At 41.5% G+C, this 20,685-nt stretch overlaps 1 long non-coding RNA gene across 1 annotated transcript in view; it reads right to left on the bottom strand.

The window, feature by feature from the left end:
* Positions 1 to 4,220: 4,220 nt before the first annotated feature.
* Positions 4,221 to 20,685, bottom strand: part of LOC126204451 (uncharacterized) — a 46,206-nt gene continuing 29,741 nt past the window's right edge. The window contains exon 2 of the long non-coding RNA XR_007540511.1: positions 4,221 to 5,445. This is a non-coding gene — a long non-coding RNA (uncharacterized LOC126204451). The remainder of the gene's footprint in view (positions 5,446 to 20,685) is intronic.

Below are 20,685 nucleotides of genomic sequence, written 5' to 3'. Positions count from 1 at the left end.
GGCTCTCCCAAGGCCTTCAGTAGTTCCAATGGAATGTTGTCTACTCCCAGGCCTTGTTTCGACTCAGGTCTTTCAGTGCTCTGTCAAACTCTTCACGCAGTATCGTATCTCCCATTTCATCTTCATCTACATCCTGTTCCATAATGTTGTCCTCAAGAACATCGCCCTTGTATAGATCCTCTATATACTCGTTCCACCTTTCTGCTTACCCTTCTTTGCTTAGATATGGGTTTCCATCTGAGCTCTTGATATTCATACAAGTGGTTCTCTTTTCTCCAAAGGTCTCTTTAATTTTCCTGTAGGGGGTATCTATCTTCCCCTAGTGAGATAAGCCTCTACATCCTTACATTTGTCCTCTAGCCATCCCTGCTTAGCCATTTTGCACTTCCTGTCGATCTCATTTTTGAGAAGTTTGTATTCCTTTTTGCCTGCTTCATTTACTGCAATTTTGTATTTTCTCCTTTCATCAATTAAATTCAATATTTCTTCTGTTACCCAAGGATTTCTACTAGCCCTCGTCTTTTTACCTACTTGATCATCTGCTGCCTTCACTACTTCATCCCTCAAAGCTACCCATTCTTCTTCTACTGTATTTCTTTCCCCCATTCCTGTCAATTGTTCCCTTATGCTCTCCCTGAAACTCTCTACAACCTCTGGTTCTTTCAGTTTATCCAGGTCCCATCTCCTTAAATTCCCACCTTTTTGCAGTTTCTTCAGTTTTAATCTACAGTTTCTAACCAATAGATTGTGGTCAGAGTCCACATCTGCCCCTGGAAATGTCTTACAATTTAAAACCTGGTTCCTAAATCTCTGTCTTACCATTATATAATCTGATACCTTCTAGTATCTCCAGGATTCTTCCATGTATACAACCTTCTTTTATGATTCTTGAACCAAGTGTTAGCTATGATTGAGTTATGCTCTGTGCAAAATTCTACCAGACAGCTTCCTCTTTCATTTCTCTCCCCCAATCCATATTCACCCACTATATTTCCTTCTCTCCCTTTTCCTACTCTCGAATTCCAGTCACCCATGACTATTAAATTTTCATCTCCCTTCACTACCTGAATAATTTCTTTTATCTCATCATACATTTCATCAATTTCTTCATCATCTGCAGAGTTAGTTGGCATATAAACTTGTACTACTGTAGTAGGCATGGACTTCGTGTCTATCTTGGCCACAGTAATGCGTTCACTACGCTGTTGGTAGTAACTTACCTGCACTCCTATTTTTTACTCATTATTAAACCTACTCCTGCATTACCCCTATTTGATTTTGTATTTATAACCCTGTATTCACCTGACCAAAAGTCTTGTTCCTCCTGCCACCGAACTTCACTAATTCCCACTATATCTAACTTCAACCTATCTATTTCCCTTTTTAAATTTTCTAACCTACCTGCCCGATTAAGGGATCTGACATTCCACACTCTGATCTGTAGAAAGCCTGTTTTCTTTCTCTTGATAACGACGTCCTCTTGAGTAGTCTCCGCCCAGAGATCCGAATGGGGGACTATTTTACCTCCGGAATATTTTACCCAAGAGGACGCCATCATCATTTAACCATACAGTAAAGCTGGATGCCCTCGGGAAAAATTATGGCTGTAATTTCCCCTTGCTTTCAGCCGTTCGCAGTACCAGCACAGCAAGGCCATTTTGGTTAGTGTTGCAAGGCCAGATTAGTCAATCATCCAGACTGTTGCCCCTGCAACTACTGAAAAGGCCGCTGCCCCTCTCCAGGAACCACACGTTTGTCTGGCCTCTCAACAGATACCCCTCCGTTGTGGTTGCACCTATGGTACGGCTATCTGTATCGCTGAGGCACGAAAGCATCCCCACCAACGGCTAGGTCCATGGTTCATGGGGGTAGGACGAAATATCTACTTGGTTCAAATATATTAGAGCAGAAAAATGTATTGATCACAAATTATGTTATTTTGCTTTATTTATTCAGATTTAAAAGGGGACAAACATTAGCCCTTTTACAATGATATAGATTTTCAGAGTCATAAAAGACATTATAAGACTTTTCTACAGAAAAATGGTATTCATTTCTTTAGTTATGGATGAGAACATCCAAAGGGATGCACTGAAAACATTAAAGTTATTATGATGAATTTCATCAAACCCTTAAAAAACTGCAATCCAGATTACACTGAAATTGGATATAATGATCCTCTTCTTTTGGAAAACGAATACATTCAAAATATGTTTTGCTATTATATTGTATTTCTTTATAAATTGACCAAATTCCTGTTTTAGAATTTAGGAATACAAGAGAAGCAATATTAGATCCTGTGAGACAAAGTTAGAGAAAAAGTTATAAAGATACAGGTAGTAGCAATTTGCTGTCCCTGTCGAACATACAGCCACATACTATTCATTAATGAATCAGGATTATATTCATTATTTATGAAGTCAAAAATGAGATTTCCTGAACAATTCCACTACTAGCTTTATCAACAAATTTTGCCATCCATTAGCCAACATGTTGAATATAAATTACAACAAACTACTGAAAACTTAATTTCAGGCATATGTTTGTTATTTTAGAATTATTTGTTGGGTACTGTGGATATGGTTATTGTGTCATTAGAATACAAAGAATAAATCTGCAAAAACCATTGCTCATTATTCAAGATAGACATCCAGACTGTGAAGAAACATAAAGAATTAATTGTGATCCCAGTTCAGTGAACTTGTACCAGAGAATGGATGAAAATTTGAGGACTCTCTACTATCACACTTATTTCAGTATTTTAGATGTCTGCACACAAGAACAATTGATTAATGATAAATGGGTCTCTGGCATAATATAAGGCTGTTTTTGCTGCAGCTTCATCAGGTTGATATAGCATACAAATTTGATTCCAAAGAACAAAGATTCGTACCCTGCGTTTTTTTATAAGTTCTTGAAATTCTTTATTGTAGAATTCTGTACCATTATCTGTCTGTAGGTTTGTTGGCATTCTCTATCTAAATATTTTTTTCAAAAGTATCAGCTACATTTTACCTATCTCATCATTAACTAGAATAGCCCAGCAAATTTTGAAAAAAATATCAATAACAGTTAATAAATTTTTAAATCTTTTATATATTTTTGAAATTCCTTTTAAGCTGCCTGACTTCATTTCTACTACATTGGCTTGTCATAAATAATCTATATGAAAAGAAACAACATTTATTTTTTAAAGGTTTTTTCTTATTGGTTTATGTAATTCATTAATAATTTCTTGTCGAATATTTATGGTTTTCATGTTGCCGTTTGCTCCCTGCACTGCACTAGCTGATGGTACTCCATGACCTGTAACCATCCATCATCGTGCTTGGGATCACAGCACAAAGTTACCATACCTGATGATGGGCTTGTAAGCGCCTGAAGCTGGTCACGGTTCAAGCATTGGACAATAAAAAGAATCTTACAAATAAAAGCATTTTCAACCTTGACTATAAAGTGCTGTTGTGGATGTTCCTGAAGATTGCTTATACTTTTTTTAAAAATCCTAATCTAATTAATTGTTCACATTCATATTAAATGTTGTTTACAATTAGTCTCTTCTGAAAAAACGGAGTAATGTAAAGAAAATAAGGTATTTTCTTCTGAAATAAATAGATGAAAATGTCTCAACCTGAATGAAATTTATCAACCAAATACCAACTATACATACAAGCTTGGACACACTTTATTCTGTGGAACTCTATGTTTGACAGTATGTTGACTAAAGGATTTTGGTGATTATCTGATAGTCTTAAGTGCATCAGATGTGGAGAGAATTTCACAAAATATTTTGTACCCTTGCTTCTGTATAACTCATTGTCATCCCTTGGTGGGCTTGATATGTGTCCTAAAGATGGGATGGCATGTGTCAGGCCAAAGTAAAGGAGCACTCCTGTTAATTCAGAAGTTAGACCCAGTGATGCATAAATGTATAGGAGGTCAGAGGCTAGAAGCTCAGTCTATAGATATCACCGAGTTCAAGGTGTTCATTCGGAAATGTCTTGCACTTTTTTAGTGTGTGACATGCCACAGTCTGAATAAAATTCTCTCTATATAAATGAACCCTTCTACTCAAAAAGCTCAGTAATGTAAGCAATGTTAATTCGTTTAAAAAATCAGTAAACTGGAAGTAAATGTTTTGTATAGCGCTACTGGATGCAAATATTTTAAAACTAGATATGGGGAAAAAATTGTGTTGAGCTTAATAATGAGTTTAAGAATATTTTGCCAAACATATATTTGAAATTAATAACTAATGGGGATTTTCAAATTTTTTGATGCAGAGCAGATTAAAATGAGATGAAATGGATTAAAGAAAATGAAAAATAATAACAATGAATTTCAAGATTTGGAATTTTCAGCTTAATATATTCTTTTAGTATTATTACTTCTAATCTCTGCTCCACTGGAGCCCTATCCCCACTTGCTACTCCAGACAGATAGTTTTCTCAAATGAGTCAGCTCTCATTAGAGCCTTACAAAATCTTGATTAATATCCAAATTATTTTTTGAAATAAAAATATTAAAAATGTATACACAAAAATTGATTTTATAATAGAAGAATTCGTTTCCTTAATTTTATTAGGCTAATTTAGGAAAGGAGAATGTGAGAAAGGTATAACAAATTGAAAATGTAGCTATTTCACACATAATTTTGATAATGTGAGCGAGGAATAGAACTGGGACAGGAGATATAATTTGTCTGTTCTGAGTCACCTAGTCAGAATTATATGTAAATCATGTATAAACATATATGATTTTTATTCTTGAAAAAAATTAAAATTTAGCTCTTTTTAGATATAATTTATACATAATTTTGAGTAGGTGACTCAGAACTGACAAATTATATCTACTGTGACTCGATTCTTTGGGCTGTTCTTCGGTCTCTGGATCGTAAGTGTATATCCATGTTTCGTCCATGATCACTAGAGACTCCAAAACTCTCGCTGGATTCCGACGAAACTGGACCAAAATGAACAATGAAGCAACCACTCATTGATGCTTTAGCTCTGCATTGACATATTTGGGAACCTGTTTCACTGAGAGCTTTCTCATGTCCAAAATCTCATAAATAATATGATCCACATGTTCTTAGGATAATCCCAGGGCCTCTACAATGTTTTTAGAAGTTACTATTTGATCTTCCAGGATCACAGAATCAACATCTTCCATGGTTTCTGCAACTATGACTTGAGTTGGCCTTCCAGGGTGGTCTTCATCTTCAGTGCCGAAATGCACTGTTTTAAATGCATCAACTCAATTCTTAATAGTGGAGTAGGAAGAGCAGTTAGAACCAGTGTACTAGACACACCATCCAAAATTTGTTTGATTGTGTGTTTTCTTGAAAAAAAATGAAAATAAAAAACAACAGAATAGGTACCTAATCACAGCGCGAATCTTGCCACTGTGAATTATCTTTATTCTTGCGCCATTTTCACTTGAAACCTGCACAGAAAAATAAAAACCAATATTACTGCTATGCAATTACAATTATATATATATATATTGTTTTGGTTTTATGCGAAAACATCAGAATAAATCCACATCAGCTCTGACTAGGAAAAGCCAAGGACTAATCAGCAATCAGCATTCTGTCGTCTGTGTGTGAAATACATTTTTAGATTATTAAATTAAATAAGACAGGATTATGTGGGAACCTGAATGCCGAAAACCTGTGAAACTGATAGCATATGTTCGTATGCCGACAGTCGGTAACAGATATAAATTTATATTCCATCTTCAGTGCGCCAAAAATAATTAAATAATAATGAAATATTTTTGTGATCTGTGTTATTGAGAATAAAATATGAACCCAAACCACACGCAAGCCATTCAGTGTTCCTAGTGCAACTGTATCGCCATGACGAACGTTCCAGTTTCACTCTCTCTTTCTTCTGTTTGTCCTCTTCCCATGCATGGAGTGGTAGATGGGGAAGTGTGTATTTGGGCGACAAGGAATCGCGCATATGCAAGAACTGCACACATGTGCAGAATTTTTTGTTATCTTTGTTGTAGACAGTTACGGTATATGGAAGATGTGAAAGATGCAATGCATTTCGATAATTTAGATGCACTAGGTAGCAGAAAGATGCGGAATTCAGCCACTGAATTGTCATAGTCAAACAACAAGTTGGCTCTAGGTGTAGGAGGAGTTGTTAAACTTGTGATTAGCAAGAGTCTTGAAAGAACTCTGACAGACGCCCGAACAACAGGGAACTGACATGCGTTGATAGTATGAAATAATGCACTGGTAATGTCTAGGCACTAGCCGAAATCTAGATTTGCCAAATAAACCCGCAAGAAAAGACGACTGATTGCTGTACTCTATCATTTGTAAATCTCACTGCGTCTTAAGAAGGTCACGTAGCAGGGCTACGAGAAGCTGGATGTTCCTTCAGTGATATTGCAGACAGACTTGGCAGGAATGTACCCACTGCACACGATTCCTGGCAGCCGTGGTTACGAGAATGTACGGCTCCCGACAGCCACGTGGCACTACCGGGAGGGAAGACTATCGCGCTGGGCGTATGTCTCTGGCGCATCGTTCTGTATCTACAGCAGCAATGTGACCAGCAGTTTGCACCACAGTGACAAAACTAACTGGCACAAATCGGTTACTTAGCCGGCCGCGGTGGCCGACCGGTTCTAGGCGTTTCAGTCCAGAACCGCGCGACTGCTACGGTCGCAGGTTCGAATCCTGCCTCGGGCATGGATGTGTGTAATGTCCTTAGGTTAGTTTGGTGTAAGTAGTTCTGAGTTCTAGGGGACTGATGATTTCAGATGTTTAGTCCCATAGTGCTTAGAGCCATTTGAGCCAAATCGGTTACTTCAAGGATAGCTCCGAGCCAGACGCCCTATAGCATACATGCCACTTACCCCAAACCACCGCTATTTACGGCTTCAGTGGTGTGAAGCGTAAGGGAAGAGGTCTGTTGTCCTTTCTGAAGAAAGCTGGTTCTGTCTCGGTGCCAGCGATGACTGTGTGTTGCTTACAAGGGAACCTCCCCATCGCATCCCCCTCAGATTTAGTTATAAGTTGGCACAGTGGATAGGCCTTGAAAAACTGAACACAGATCAATCGAGAAAATAGGAAGAAGTTGTGTGGAACTATGAAAAAAATAAGCAAAATATACAAACTGAGTAGTCCACGCGCAAGATATGCAACATCAAGGATAAACTAAGCGCAGTAGCGCCGTGGTCCCGTGGTTAGCGCGAGCGGCTGTGGAACGACAGCTCCTTGCTTCAAATCTTCCCTCGAGTGAAAATTTTAATTTTTTTGTTTTCAGACAATTATTATCTGTCCGTCCATCCGTCCGATGCGAGGTAACTGCGCCGTAGTATGGGGACGCTACACCTAAACGGAAAAATTTGAAAACGTTAAAAACATATGTTTTGACAGAGCACAGGAAAAACTGTGCGACTGTTAAATTGTTGCATTCATTTGTTGCAGTTTATGTGACAAACTCTTATGTTTTCATCACTTTTTGGGGAGTGATTATCACATCGACAAGAAAGCCTAAATCGGGCAAGGTAGAAGAATCTTTTTACCCATTCGCCAAGTGTACAAGTTAGGTGGGTCGACAACATATTCCTGTCATGTAACGCACATGCCGGCGCCAGTGTATAGAATATATCAGACGTGTTTTCCTGTGGAGGAATCGGTTGACCTATGACCTTGCGATCAAATGTTTTCGGTTCCCATTGGAGAGGCACGTCCTTTCGTCTGCTAATCGCACGGTTTTGCGGTGCGGTCACAAAACACAGACACTAAACTTATTACAGTGAAGAGAGACGTCAATGAACGAACGGACAGATCATAACTTTGCGAAAATAAAAAAAGGGAAGTTTTCACTCGAGGTAATTACTTGAACCAAGGACCTCTCCTTCCGCAGCTACTCATGCTAACCACGGAACCACGGCGCTACTTCGCTGAGATTATCCTTGATGTTGCCTATCTTGCGCATGGACTACTCAGTTTGTATATTTTGCTTATTTTTTCATAGTTCCATACAACTTCTTCCTGTTTTCTCGATTGATCTGTGTTCAGTTTTTCAAGGCCTATCGACTGTGCCAACTTATAACTAAATCTGAGGGGGGTGCGATGGGGAGGTCCGCTTGTTAGAAAGATGCCAGTTGAGAGCCTTTGAACAACCTGTCTGCGTCCTCGAAGCACTTGACCAACACCTGGAGATATGGTCTGAGATGCGATTTCGTATGAATCTGTTGATTCGACCTGTTGTGTTGCCACTCACGAACGGTATTCCAGGGAGTGTTTTCCAACAGGATAACTCTCGCCCACATTCAGCTGTTGTACCCCACATGCTCTACAGAATATCAGCATGTTGCCTTGACCTTCTCGATCACCAAATTTGTCTCCAATCGAGCACGTATGGGACGTCATTGGACAACAATTCTAGCTTCATCCGCAAACAGCATTAACCGTCCCTGTACCGACTGACCAAGTGCATCAGGCGTGGAACTCCATCACACAACCTGACATCCTGTACCTGTACTACACAATGCATGCACGTTTGCATGTTTGCATCCAATGTTCCGGTGGTTTCACAGGTTATTAACGTACCAGTATTTCACATTTGCAATCGTTTAGCTCGCGCTTACATTAACCTGTGACATTGCAATGTTAATCACTTAAATACACTCCTGGAAATGGAAAAAAGAACACATTGACACCGGTGTGTCAGACCCACCATACTTGCTCCGGACACTGCGAGAGGGCTGTACAAGCAATGATCACACGCACGGCACAGCGGACACACCAGGAACCGCGGTGTTGGCCGTCGAATGGCGCTAGCTGCGCAGCATTTGTGCACCGCACCGCCGCCGTCAGTGTCAGCCAGTTTGCCGTGGCATACGGAGCTCCATCGCAGTCTTTAACACTGGTAGCATGCCGCGACAGCGTGGACGTGAACCGTATGTGCAGTTGACGGACTTTGAGCGAGGGCGTATAGTGGGCATGCGGGAGGCCGGGTGGACGTACCGCCGAATTGCTCAACACGTGGGGCGTGAGGTCTCCACAGTACATCGATGTTGTCGCCAGTGGTCGGCGGAAGGTGCACGTGCCCGTCGACCTGGGACCGGACCGCAGCGACGCACGGATGCACGCCAAGACCGTAGGATCCTACGCAGTGCCGTAGGGGACCGCACCGCCACTTCCCAGCAAATTAGGGACACTGTTGCTCCTGGGGTATCGGCGAGGACCATTCGCAACCGTCTCCATGAAGCTGGGCTACGGTCCCGCACACCGTTAGGCCGTCTTCCGCTCACGCCCCAACATCGTGCAGCCCGCCTCCAGTGGTGTCGCGACAGGCGTGAATGGAGGGACGAATGGAGACGTGTCGTCTTCAGCGATGAGAGTCGCTTCTGCCTTGGTGCCAGTGATGGTCGTATGCGTGTTTGGCGCCGTGCAGGTGAGCGCCACAATCAGGACTGCATACGACCGAGGCACACAGGGCCAACACCCGGCATCATGGTGTGGGGAGCGATCTCCTACACTGGCCGTACACCACTGGTGATCGTCGAGGGGACACTGAATAGTGCACGGTACATCCAAACCGTCATCGAACCCATCGTTCTACCATTCCTAGACCGGCAAGGGAACGTGCTGTTCCAACAGGACAATGCACGTCCGCATGTATCCCGTGCCACCCAACGTGCTCTAGAAGGTGTAAGTCAACTACCCTGGCCAGCAAGATCTCCGGATCTGTCCCCCATTGAGCATGTTTGGGACTGGATGAAGCGTCGTCTCACGCGGTCTGCACGTCCAGCACGAACGCTGGTCCAACTGAGGCGCCAGGTGGAAATGGCATGGCAAGCCGTTCCACAGGACTACATCCAGCATCTCTACGATCGTCTCCATGGGAGAATAGCAGCCTGCATTGCTGCGAAAGGTGGATATACACTGTACTAGTGCCGACATTGTGCGTGCTCTGTTGCCTGTGTCTATGTGCCTGTGGTTCTGTCAGTGTGATCATGTGATGTATCTGACCCCAGGAATGTGTCAATAAAGTTTCCCCTTCCTGGGACAATGAATTCACGGTGTTCTTATTTCAATTTCCAGGAGTGTATATTCGCTAGACAAATGTATTCCCGAAATTTCATTACTCTAATTATTTTTTGGTGTTGCGGCTTTTTTTCCGTCAGTGTATGTGAAGTCACATATCGTTTCCATGTGAATGTGTAGAACAAATACAATCCAGTAGTGCACTAGATTACGTCCATTAGTAATGGTAGTAACAGTAGTACGCACGGAAATAGCTAATAGCACAGACAATAAATAGATGACAGCCTGCTTGTATAACATATTCGTTCTTAGATCATATTGATGTTATAGACACCCACAAGAACAAAATTTTAAATTCCTGAAATTGGCTAGCCTGGCCAGAGTCCCGGCCTAAGACTAAGGGATCAGTAGAACGTTGACTTCGCTTCAGACCCCAGCGTCCTACATCGCTACCTTCACTGGTTTCCGTTCTTGAGGAAGAATGGGTTGTCATTCCTTGACATAAATTCTGCCTTCTCTTTGCAAGTGTCCCCAGCAGAATACGAGCCGTCATATACTCGAAAGTGGACACATCTCACATTAATGTCCACTAACAGATGGATATTTTTGATCGGGCAGTGTAAGAGAAAAAGGTATGAGACACAGCGGATCGTGAGCTGTGTTTAGTTACCTCAGTCGGCATTCCCTAAAAGGCCAAGCTTAAGTTCGGATTCGCCACACAGTTTTAACTTGTGAGGAAATTTCACTTTAGTGCACACTCCAATGCAGAGGGAAAAATTCGTCCTCGACAACCTCCATGTGTATTTACTTTCTCTGCCACTGCAGTAGGTGACGATTTCACTCTGAAAGAGAGAAACATCCTACCACACAAGGCCAGCCAAGTGCGCATATATAACCAACAGCCAATAATTCAGCATATTGTCCAGCTCGATCTCATCGAGCATGCTGGGGAGACGTGTTGACAGCTAGCCCCAGTCTGTTGCCTCGCTGACAGCAGCTTTGCGAAAAGAATGCGTTCTCGTTTTTTGAGTCTCATACATACCATCAAAAAAAGTCTTCACACGTCGTTATACGTGTGCAAACAGTGTTAATCTTGGTCTGTAGTGAAATCAGTTGTACCGTACCAAACTAACCCACACATTTTGCACATTTCGATCAAGCTATAATTTCTACCATTAATTGTTGTTTTTGTTGTTGTTGTTGTCTTCAGTCCTGAGACTGGTTTGATGCAGCTCTCCATGCTATTCTACCCTGTGCAAGCTTCTTCATCTCCCAGTACCTTCTGAATCTGCTTAGTGTATTCATCTCTTACCATTAATTATTTGTCTAGAAAAAAATGTTCAAATCTGTGTGAAATCTTATGGGGCTTAACTGCTAAGGTCATCAGTCCCTAAGCTTACACACTACTTAACCTAAATTATCCTAAGGACAAACACACACATCCATGCCCGAGGGAGGACTCGAACTCCGCCGGGATCAGCCGCACAGTCCATGACTGCAACGCCTGAGACCGCTCGGCTAATCCCGCGCGGCCTTTGTCTAGAACTGAGCTCTGTACGCTATTAGTGCCATATCATGTAGTTCACAGTTTACCTACTTTCTTCATATTTGACACTCAACTTTTTTATTATTTATTATTGTAGGTTTGCTTTAATTTATGGAAACCAATATATCTGAATTACGATTGAAGAATGATACATTCTAGCACACATTTTAAATGTAGGAACTACTGCCTTCGTTTAGAATAATTACTATGTTAGGAGCGCACACTGAGGAAGCAGCACTTCAGTTGGTTTCTTTTAGAAATGGCATACTGTAACAAGCTGCTATACAACTTATTTGTAATTGTACGACCAATTCCGTTCAGAGTCTACTTTCCGGTACAGATTTTTGTTAATGGCAGTTGTTACACTTGTATATATCATAGAGCAAATGTCGTACAATTAAAAATAAATTATACAGCAGCTTCACGTGTTACGATATGTAATTTCTACGACTTATCAAAACTGTGAAAACAACCAACAAAAACTATTTCGGTTTATTTTACGTTCATATCACTGAACGGCGACGGAGACTGAGTAGATGCAATGGAAATAGTAATACACAGCATGATACGATCTCACATTGTTGGCGACAGGTACTATATCGAATTTGCAGCCGAATATAATGTTGCAACGGACGGAACAGTAGAGTTTAACGTCCTGTAGATGACGGGCTCATAGAGATGGAGCCCAAGATCATAATGGACAAGGGTGGAATCGGAAATCGGCCACGACTTTTCTCAAAGAAACCATACCGATGTTCATCTTAAGCGATTTAACGAGACGACGACAAACCTTTATAAGGGCTGCCGAACTCGGATTTGAACCTCGCTCCACCCGAAAATACTGTAGATGTAACGATATCTAAGTGCTGGAGCTCGGAATTCAAACCACTGGAGGACTTTGCTCATTCTACACCGGTTTTTCGCGAGAACTGACGGATTTCTTGAGGAATTCTTGTGTTTAACTACGATGGATGTTCAGATAGGTCACTTAAATAACACCAGGATATTACGAGAGGTATAATTGCAAATGGCGTCAATAGTCTGAAGTGTAAAGCATTCTGCAACATATCTACATTGTCGGACAAGAGTCCTCCCATACCAGTAATCATGTCGGTATCATGTTATTTCATTGCGACTCAAATGCTCATGACCACACCGGCAGCATCGTAAACGACAATCCTACAACACTCCGGTGGTAGAGACGCCAATGTCTACATCTGTTCCAAAGTCGCCAGATGCTTTTTAGAATGGGGTTTAACGTTCCGTGGACGACGAGTTCATTACATGTGCAAGACAAGCTCGGCTTGGGGACGAATGGCTAAGGAAATGGACTGAGTCCTTTCAAAGGAACCATCCTGGAATTCGCCTGAAGTAATACAGAGAAATCACAATAACCTAAATCTGGATGACCGTATGAAGATTCCAGAATTTATGTCCAGTGTCTTACCATTACAACTAGCTCGGTAAGCTAAGGAAGATGCGTTGCCACTGAATAATTTGGTGAATTACCTCTTTATGTTCTGGGACAGCAAACAACCCGGCGTTAAAAAGTCATTGCACTGTTTGGTCGGTGTGCCCTTGTTTTGCAACCCGCCCTAGCTCACACTGCAGAGCTACTCCATGCAAACCCGCTGTTGACCTTCAGCTATCGTCTGCGCATCTCACGACAACTTCCTCCACTCTTCGCTGCCTTCACGACGTTGGTCTCGGAGCAGGTGCAACCACGTAATTTTATTCACAATCCTGGCTTCTTCCTCGAACGATGTAGCAACTGTGCTGCTTAAACTTAACAAGTCTCTCCTTTCCACCTTCCTCTCTTTTATTTTTACCTGAGCTTCAGGTCCAGTGCGCGTTTTTCTAACGAAGTACAAAGAGCAAAACAATTTTTTTAATGTATATCTTTGTTGTAATGTAACATTTTCGGTAATATCTGTATCCGTTGGATTACGGTCTGCTTCAGAGCGCGTTACATCGGTGTCTGTTGGCGTCCAGTCATCAGATACGACAAAGTGAGTCAAATTGTTACGTCGGTGCCATTTGTTACGTTATATATATAAAAAATTACATATATATTTTATATATTTTTAATTTATCAGCATGAATTTTTGTTTTGTCAGTGCATTATTCTTTCTCTCAGGGTTATTATCTTTTTTATCACTTTTACTTACGTGCATAAGTAAATATGAAACGGGTTCTTGAAGGGCCGATGTTATTCGTGTACCAACTTTAGATTTTGAATGTGATGACAAAAATATAGTTGCCGTTAACTGAATTGAATGTAATTTTGTTAATTTCTATTTATTGATTGCAAAGCAAGGCTCGAGAGAATTTCGATTGTTGCCGTGGAGCGGCCAAGATAAAACTTACTGAACTCATGGAATCTGTATAATTTAAAAAATGAACTTTAACGTAAATCAATTGTCTGTTGCAGTTTAAAAAGATTCTTATAACGAAATCTCTTGCATTTACAGTTACTGTTAACACTTTAAAAAATAAATTAATACTTCGGCGCGTAATGGCCGACCAGAGGCTGCATCGGAAGATGAGCTTCTCGCAGCACAAATTACTGAAAAAATGCTTATTAAAAATAATTAGCCACTGCGAGCATTTGAGGTGACAACTATTACAAGGAAATTCATTTTTTGATAACACTAATTAGTTTATTTTAGCAGACTATCGAATAACTTACATAAAATATGTGTAGCCGCTCAATGGCTGCCTTCCGCATCGCGAAACGAAACAGTGTGTGTACCATAAAGCACGTCCTTCCTCCTCGACCGTACAATCGCGTCTCTTTTAGATCCTTTTTTATTTTCATAGACATTAAATAAAGATGCTACTCTTAAATTATCGCTACATATCAGTTGTTTCAATAACATTAACTGTATCTTTTATACTAATTATATTCATAAAATACGTTAACTACGGTTTACAACCGATAAAAATGTCAATATTTATGTGACGTACCGTCACAAAATCCAACTATCTTTTTAAAGTAAACAGCAAATAAAGCACAGTCCAACAAAGGACTGGGTCGCCACTGGGTGGAATCCAGAAGCAGAGTTCAGAGCAAGCTCCAGATTACCCAGGTTAGTGGAGACCCTAGACAGCACGGATAAGCGAAAAACACGGATAATCCCAAATTAGCATTCACTTCAGTCCGAGAGGCTAAAGTTCGCATCGGCGTGCCCTTTCAATACAATCCACTTTCATCAGTGTTGTAATTCCATTACAGGAGAAAACTGTTCTGTCGTTGTACCTAAGGTATTCATCGTAAAAGAACATCAGTTGTGTCTTTGTCAGCAGCAAGTTTATCGCTATGAACAGCAGCTTCCCGAATCTCGTAGCGATGTTTAAATCTTCAGCTATTTTATGAAGCTAATCCGTCAATCTTTAGAGTTCAATAGAACTCTTCCGCTTTCACTGTGAACATCCGACATGATATGAGAACAACTATTGTTCTGCCCTGCTGGACTGTCAACTGCAGTGCTTCATCTAAGTCATGTAAGCTGAAGTTTTCAGGCACTTAACACTGTGACAGTCTGGCTTGACTTTCAGCTTTGGTTGTAAGACTCCTTAGCTTTTCTTTAATTTTCTCTGAGTCTGTAACTGTTTCTGTCCCATAACCCTGACAAAGATTTACTGCACATTCATAATTTTCCAACTTATCTTTTTCTTGGTGGCTATAACAGCATGTTTGTCCTTATCTGTCGAATTTCTAGTACTTGTAAACTGTTCGTAGAGAATTTGGTCAGTTATAGACCGCTTAGTGCCTAGGATAGAAATCCTTGGGTAACAGAAGAAATATTGAATTTAATTGATGAAAGGAGAAAATATAAAAATGCAGTAAATGAAGCAGGCAAAAAGGAATACAAACGTCTCAAAAATGAGATCGACAGGAAGTGCAAAATGGCTAAGCAGGGATGGCTAGAGGACAAATGTAAGGATGTAGAGGCTTATCTCACTAGGGGTAAGATAAATACCGCCTACAGGAAAATTAAACAGACCTTTGGAGATAAGAGAACCACTTGTATGAACATCAAGAGCTCAGATGGAAACCCAGTTCTAAGCAAAGAAGGGAAAGCAGAAAGGTGGAAGGAGTATATAGAGGGTCTATACAAGGGCGATGTACTTGAGGACAATATTATGGAAGTGGAAGAGGATGTAGACGAAGACGAAATGGGAGATAAGATACTGCGTGAAGAGTTTGACAGAGCACTGAAAGACCTGAGCCGAAACAAGGCCCCCGGAGTAGACAACATTCCATTGGAACTACTGACGGCCTTGGGAGAGCCAGTCCTGACAAAACTCTACCATCTGGTGAGCACGATGTATGAGACAGGCGAAATACCCTCAGACTTCAAGAAGAATATAATAATTCCAATCCCAAAGAAAGCAGGTGTTGACAGATGTGAGAATTACCGAACAATCAGTTTAATAAGCCACAGCTGCAAAATACTAACACGAATTCTTTACAGACGAATGGAAAAACTAGTAGAAGCCGACCTCGGGGAAGATCAGTTTGGATTCCGTAGAAATACTGGCACACGTGAGGCAATACTGACCTTACGACTTATCTTAGAAGAAAGATTAAGGAAAGGCAAACCTACGCTTCTAGCATTTGTAGACTTAGAGAAAGCTTTTGACAATGTTGACTGGAATACTCTCTTTCAAATTCTAAAGTTGGCAGGGGTAAAATACAGGGAGCGAAAGGCTATTTACAATTTGTACAGAAACCAGATGGCAGTTATAAGAGTCGAGGGACATGAAAGGGAAGCAGTGGTTGGGAAGGGAGTAAGACAGGGTTGTAGCCTCTCCCCGATGTTATTCAATCTGTATATTGAGCAAGCAATAAAGGAAACAAAAGAAAAATTCGGAGTAGGTATTAAAATCCATGGAGAAGAAATAAAAACTTTGAGGTTCGCCGATGACATTGTAATTCTGTCAGAGACAGCAAAGGACTTGGAAGAGCAGTTGAACGGATTGGATGGTGTCTTGAAGGGAGGATATAAGATGAACATCAACAAAAGCAAAACGAGGATAATGAAATGTAGTCGAATTAAGTCGGGTGATGTTGAGGGTATTAGATTAGGAAATGAGAAACTTAAAGTAGTAAAGGAGTTTTGCCATTTAGGGAGTAAAATAACTGATGATGGTCGAAGTAGAGAGGATATAAAATGTAGACTGGCAATGGCAAGGAAAGCGTTTCTGAAGAAGAGAAATTTGTTAACATCGAGTATAGATTTAAGTGTCAGGAAGTCACTTCTGAAAGTATTTGTATGGAGTGTAGCCATGTATGGAAGTGAAACATGGACGGTAAATAGTTTGGAGAAGAAGAGAATAGAAGCTTTCGAAATGTGGTGCTACAGAAGACTGCTGAAGATTAGATCGGTAGATCACATAACTAATGAGGAGGTACTGAATAGGATTGGGGAGGAGTTTGTGGCACAACTTGACCAGAAGAAGGGATCGGTTGGTAGGACATGTTCTGAGGCATCAAGGGATCACCAATTTAGTATTTGAGGGCAGCGTGGAGGGTAAAAATCGTAGGGGGAGACCAAGAGATGAATACACTAAGCAGATTCAGAAGGATGTAGGTTGCAGTAGGTACTGGGAGATGAAGAAGCTTGCACAGGATAGAGTAGCATGGAGAGCTGCATCAAACCAGTCTCAGGACTGAAGACCACAACAACAACAACAACAACAGCGCCTTGGACACAGATACAGTTTTTTTCTTCTTACGTTTCCAGAACTGCTTCACGCGTTGGCTGGTGACCTGCCTCTGTTCATTTGACATCGCCATCCTTGGTTATGAATTTCGTTGTTGGACAGGAATTTTTGCCATACTGATCAGTTGCCTTAAACGTTCCCTGTTCTGTATGGTGTCTTCTATGACGTTAAATTTTAAGTCCCTTCTTGTCTCTTCCAGAGTTCACATGGTGTTTTTCAATTTGGAATTGAAATTAAAAATTTTCTTCACTAGCCTATTGTGTCTGTGGTTGACCTTGTCTACGAACAGATTGAAGAGAATCGGTGAAAGCCCATCGCCCTTGCAAACACCTGTGTTAATTTTGAAGGGTTCAGAAACTTGTAGAAATTTAACTTTTTGAAACTGTGTCTGTGAGTGTCTGCCCGACTAGCTGTCTGTTGGTTTCGTCGATATCTGCTTCTTCCAGTGTTAGGAATACTGTCTGTCTGTCAACAGAATAGTAGCATTTTTTGACAACAATGAATATAACTGCTGTGTTAAGGTTGCTCATTGTTCTGATCCTGAGGATGGTTTTCAGCTTAAAAATTTGCTCTGTTCACGATCTATTTTTTATGAACCCCGATTGGTACTCGCCAAGTGTGTGTTCTGCTTGAGCTGCTATCTCATTCTGTAGATGTCTGGAAGCAGAGACATGCCTCGTTAATTGTTGCTGTCCGTCGTGTCAGTCTTCTTATGTAGCGGATGGATAATGGTTTCTTTCAGTCGTCCGAATTCTTCCTTTCTCTCAGAAATCTTTAATAACCTCATAAATGGTTTCAGCTGCCCGCTTCCCCCCCAGTTTCCACATCTCAGCCAATATCCCTTCACCTGGAGCTCTGTTGTTTTTCAGCTGGCAAATGTATTGTTCAATTCGATGCAGTGACGGTAGCTCCGAAGGTGGGTTTACCTTTTGAGGTGTCTGAAAACTGGTCGCTGTGTTGGTTCCTTGCAGTTTAGAAGAATATTGAAATATTATGCTAATAACTCACAGTCGTCTTTATTGTTGGTAATCAGTTTGCCTGATACCCGCTAGGGTAGCCGATAATGCTAATGCGCTGCTTCATTGGACTCGGGTAGGCGCGCCAGCCCTGGATCGAATCCGCCCAGTGGATTAACGACGAGGGCCAGTGTGCCGGCCAGCCTGGATTTGGTTTTTAGGCGGTTTTCCACATCCCACTAGATAACTACTGGTCTGGTCCCCATGTTCCGCCTCAATTACACGACTAGCAGACATTTGAAAACGTTTGCACTGTTTCATGGCTTACACTAGATGCAGACACTAATTCTGTCCCGGGGGGTTCGGGGTGGCGACAGGACAGGGCATCCGGCTACCCTCTGACACTAACAACGCTACATCCATAGTAACAGGGCCGATCCCATGTCGAAGAGTGACAAAGGCCCAAAGAAAATAATGATGAATCGGTTTGCCTGTTAACTCTTTGCAGTGTAGGTTCATCAGCTTGTACCCTGTTATTTCTTCTTTGAAAACTTTGTAGATCTCCCTAGCGCCTGTAACTTCGACGTTCTGTAGTGTCGTTCGATAACGTTCCGCCGGCCACTGTGGGCGAGCGGTTCTAGGCGCTTCAATCCTGAACCGCGCTGCTACTACGGTCGCAGGTTCGAATCCTGCCTCGGGCATGGATGTTAGCTAGGTTTAAGTATTTCTAAGTCTAGGGGACTGATGACCTCAGATTTTAAGTCCCATAGAACTTACAAGGGAACCTCCCCATCGCACCCCCCTCAGATTTAGTTATAAGTTGGCACAGTGGATAGGCCTTGATAAACTGAACACAGATCAATTGAGAAAACAGGAAGAAGTTGTGTGGAACTGTGAAAAAATAAGCAAAATATACAAACTGAGTAGTCCACGGGTCGCATAGGCAACATCATGGACAAAATGAGCTTAGGAGCGTCGTGGTCCCGTGGTAGCGTGAGCAGCTGCTGAGCGAGAGGTCCTTGGTTCAAGTCTTCCCTCAAGTGAAAATTTTATTTTCTTTAATTTTGCATAGTTATTATCTGTCCGTTCGTTCATTGACGTCTTTGTTCACTGTAATAAGTTTAGTGTCTGTGTTTTGCGACCGCATCGCAAAACCGTGCGATTAGTAGACGAAAGGACGTGCCTCTCCAATGGGAACCGAAAACATTTGATCGCAAGGTCATAGGTCAACCGATTCCTCCACAGGAAAACACATCTGATATATTCTATACGACACTGGTGACGGCATGTGCGTCACATGACAGGAATATGTTGTCGACCCACCTAACTTGTACACTTGGCGAAGGGGTAAAAAGGTTCTTCTACCTTGCCCGATTTAGGTTTTCTTGTGGATGCGATAATCACTCCCAAAAAAGTGATGAAAACATAAGAGTTTGTCACATAAACTGAAAATAAAAAATTAAAGTTTTCACTCGACGGTAGACTTAAACCTACGACCTTTCGCTCCGCAGCTGCTCACGTTACCACGAGACCACGGCGCTCCTGCGTTCTCAGTCTCCTTGACATTGCATATCTTGCCATGAACTACTCAGTTTGTATATTTTGCTTATTTTTTCACAGTTCCACACAACTTCTTCCTGTTTTCTCAATTGATCTGTTTTCAGTTTTTCAAGGTCTATCCACTGAGCCAACTTATAACTAAATCTGAGGGGGGTGCGATGGGAAGGTTCCCTTGTTAGAGCCATTTGAACCATTTGATAACGTTTCCGGGTACGGGTTCCTGTCCTCATTTTGTTCCTCAAGACATCTTCTGCATCCCGTCGAAGTTTGCCAGTGTAATTTTGAAACACTCTGTATAGGGAGTGGGGCGATTAAAATTGTTTTGGGAAACGTATGGGAAACTTCACACTGGATTACAAAAAGGGTTGTTTCATCTCGAAAGTAGACTTCCAGTGACACTAGACTCGCCCCCACCCCACCCCCTGTCCCACCCCTAGGGCGTGGGAGGGGACGTCAACTTAAATATCTTCAATACAAACCCCAAATTTTTATTGCTGACTCGGGTTATCTGGGAAAAGTACGTAATTTCTGTATGGAATAATTTTACCGTTGCGTGATAGCTGGCGCTGTAATCAACACAAAATGGGTTACAATCCGTTGGAACATGATAGTATTTCAGGAAACAACCCAACAGAATAGGATCCCAGGAGGGTGGAAGGACGGTATTCTTACATTCTGTACTGCGACACTGGTGTTTTATATCAAACTAATCACATTACGGTGTCCTCAGTATTGACGTAATTACCTTCAGAGATGGAAAGCAGTTGGAACAGGTCATTGGTTTATTTATCAATGCAGTAACGAGTACATTTAGCGTTACACGGGAACAACGACGTGGAAGTAGCAGTGTTTTGTTCCCTTTGGAGTGCTTC

This window comes from Schistocerca nitens, chromosome 9 (assembly GCF_023898315.1).
Source record: "Schistocerca nitens isolate TAMUIC-IGC-003100 chromosome 9, iqSchNite1.1, whole genome shotgun sequence".
Lineage (NCBI taxonomy): Eukaryota > Metazoa > Arthropoda > Insecta > Orthoptera > Acrididae > Schistocerca > Schistocerca nitens.
This window is presented reverse-complemented; position numbering and strand designations above follow the sequence as displayed.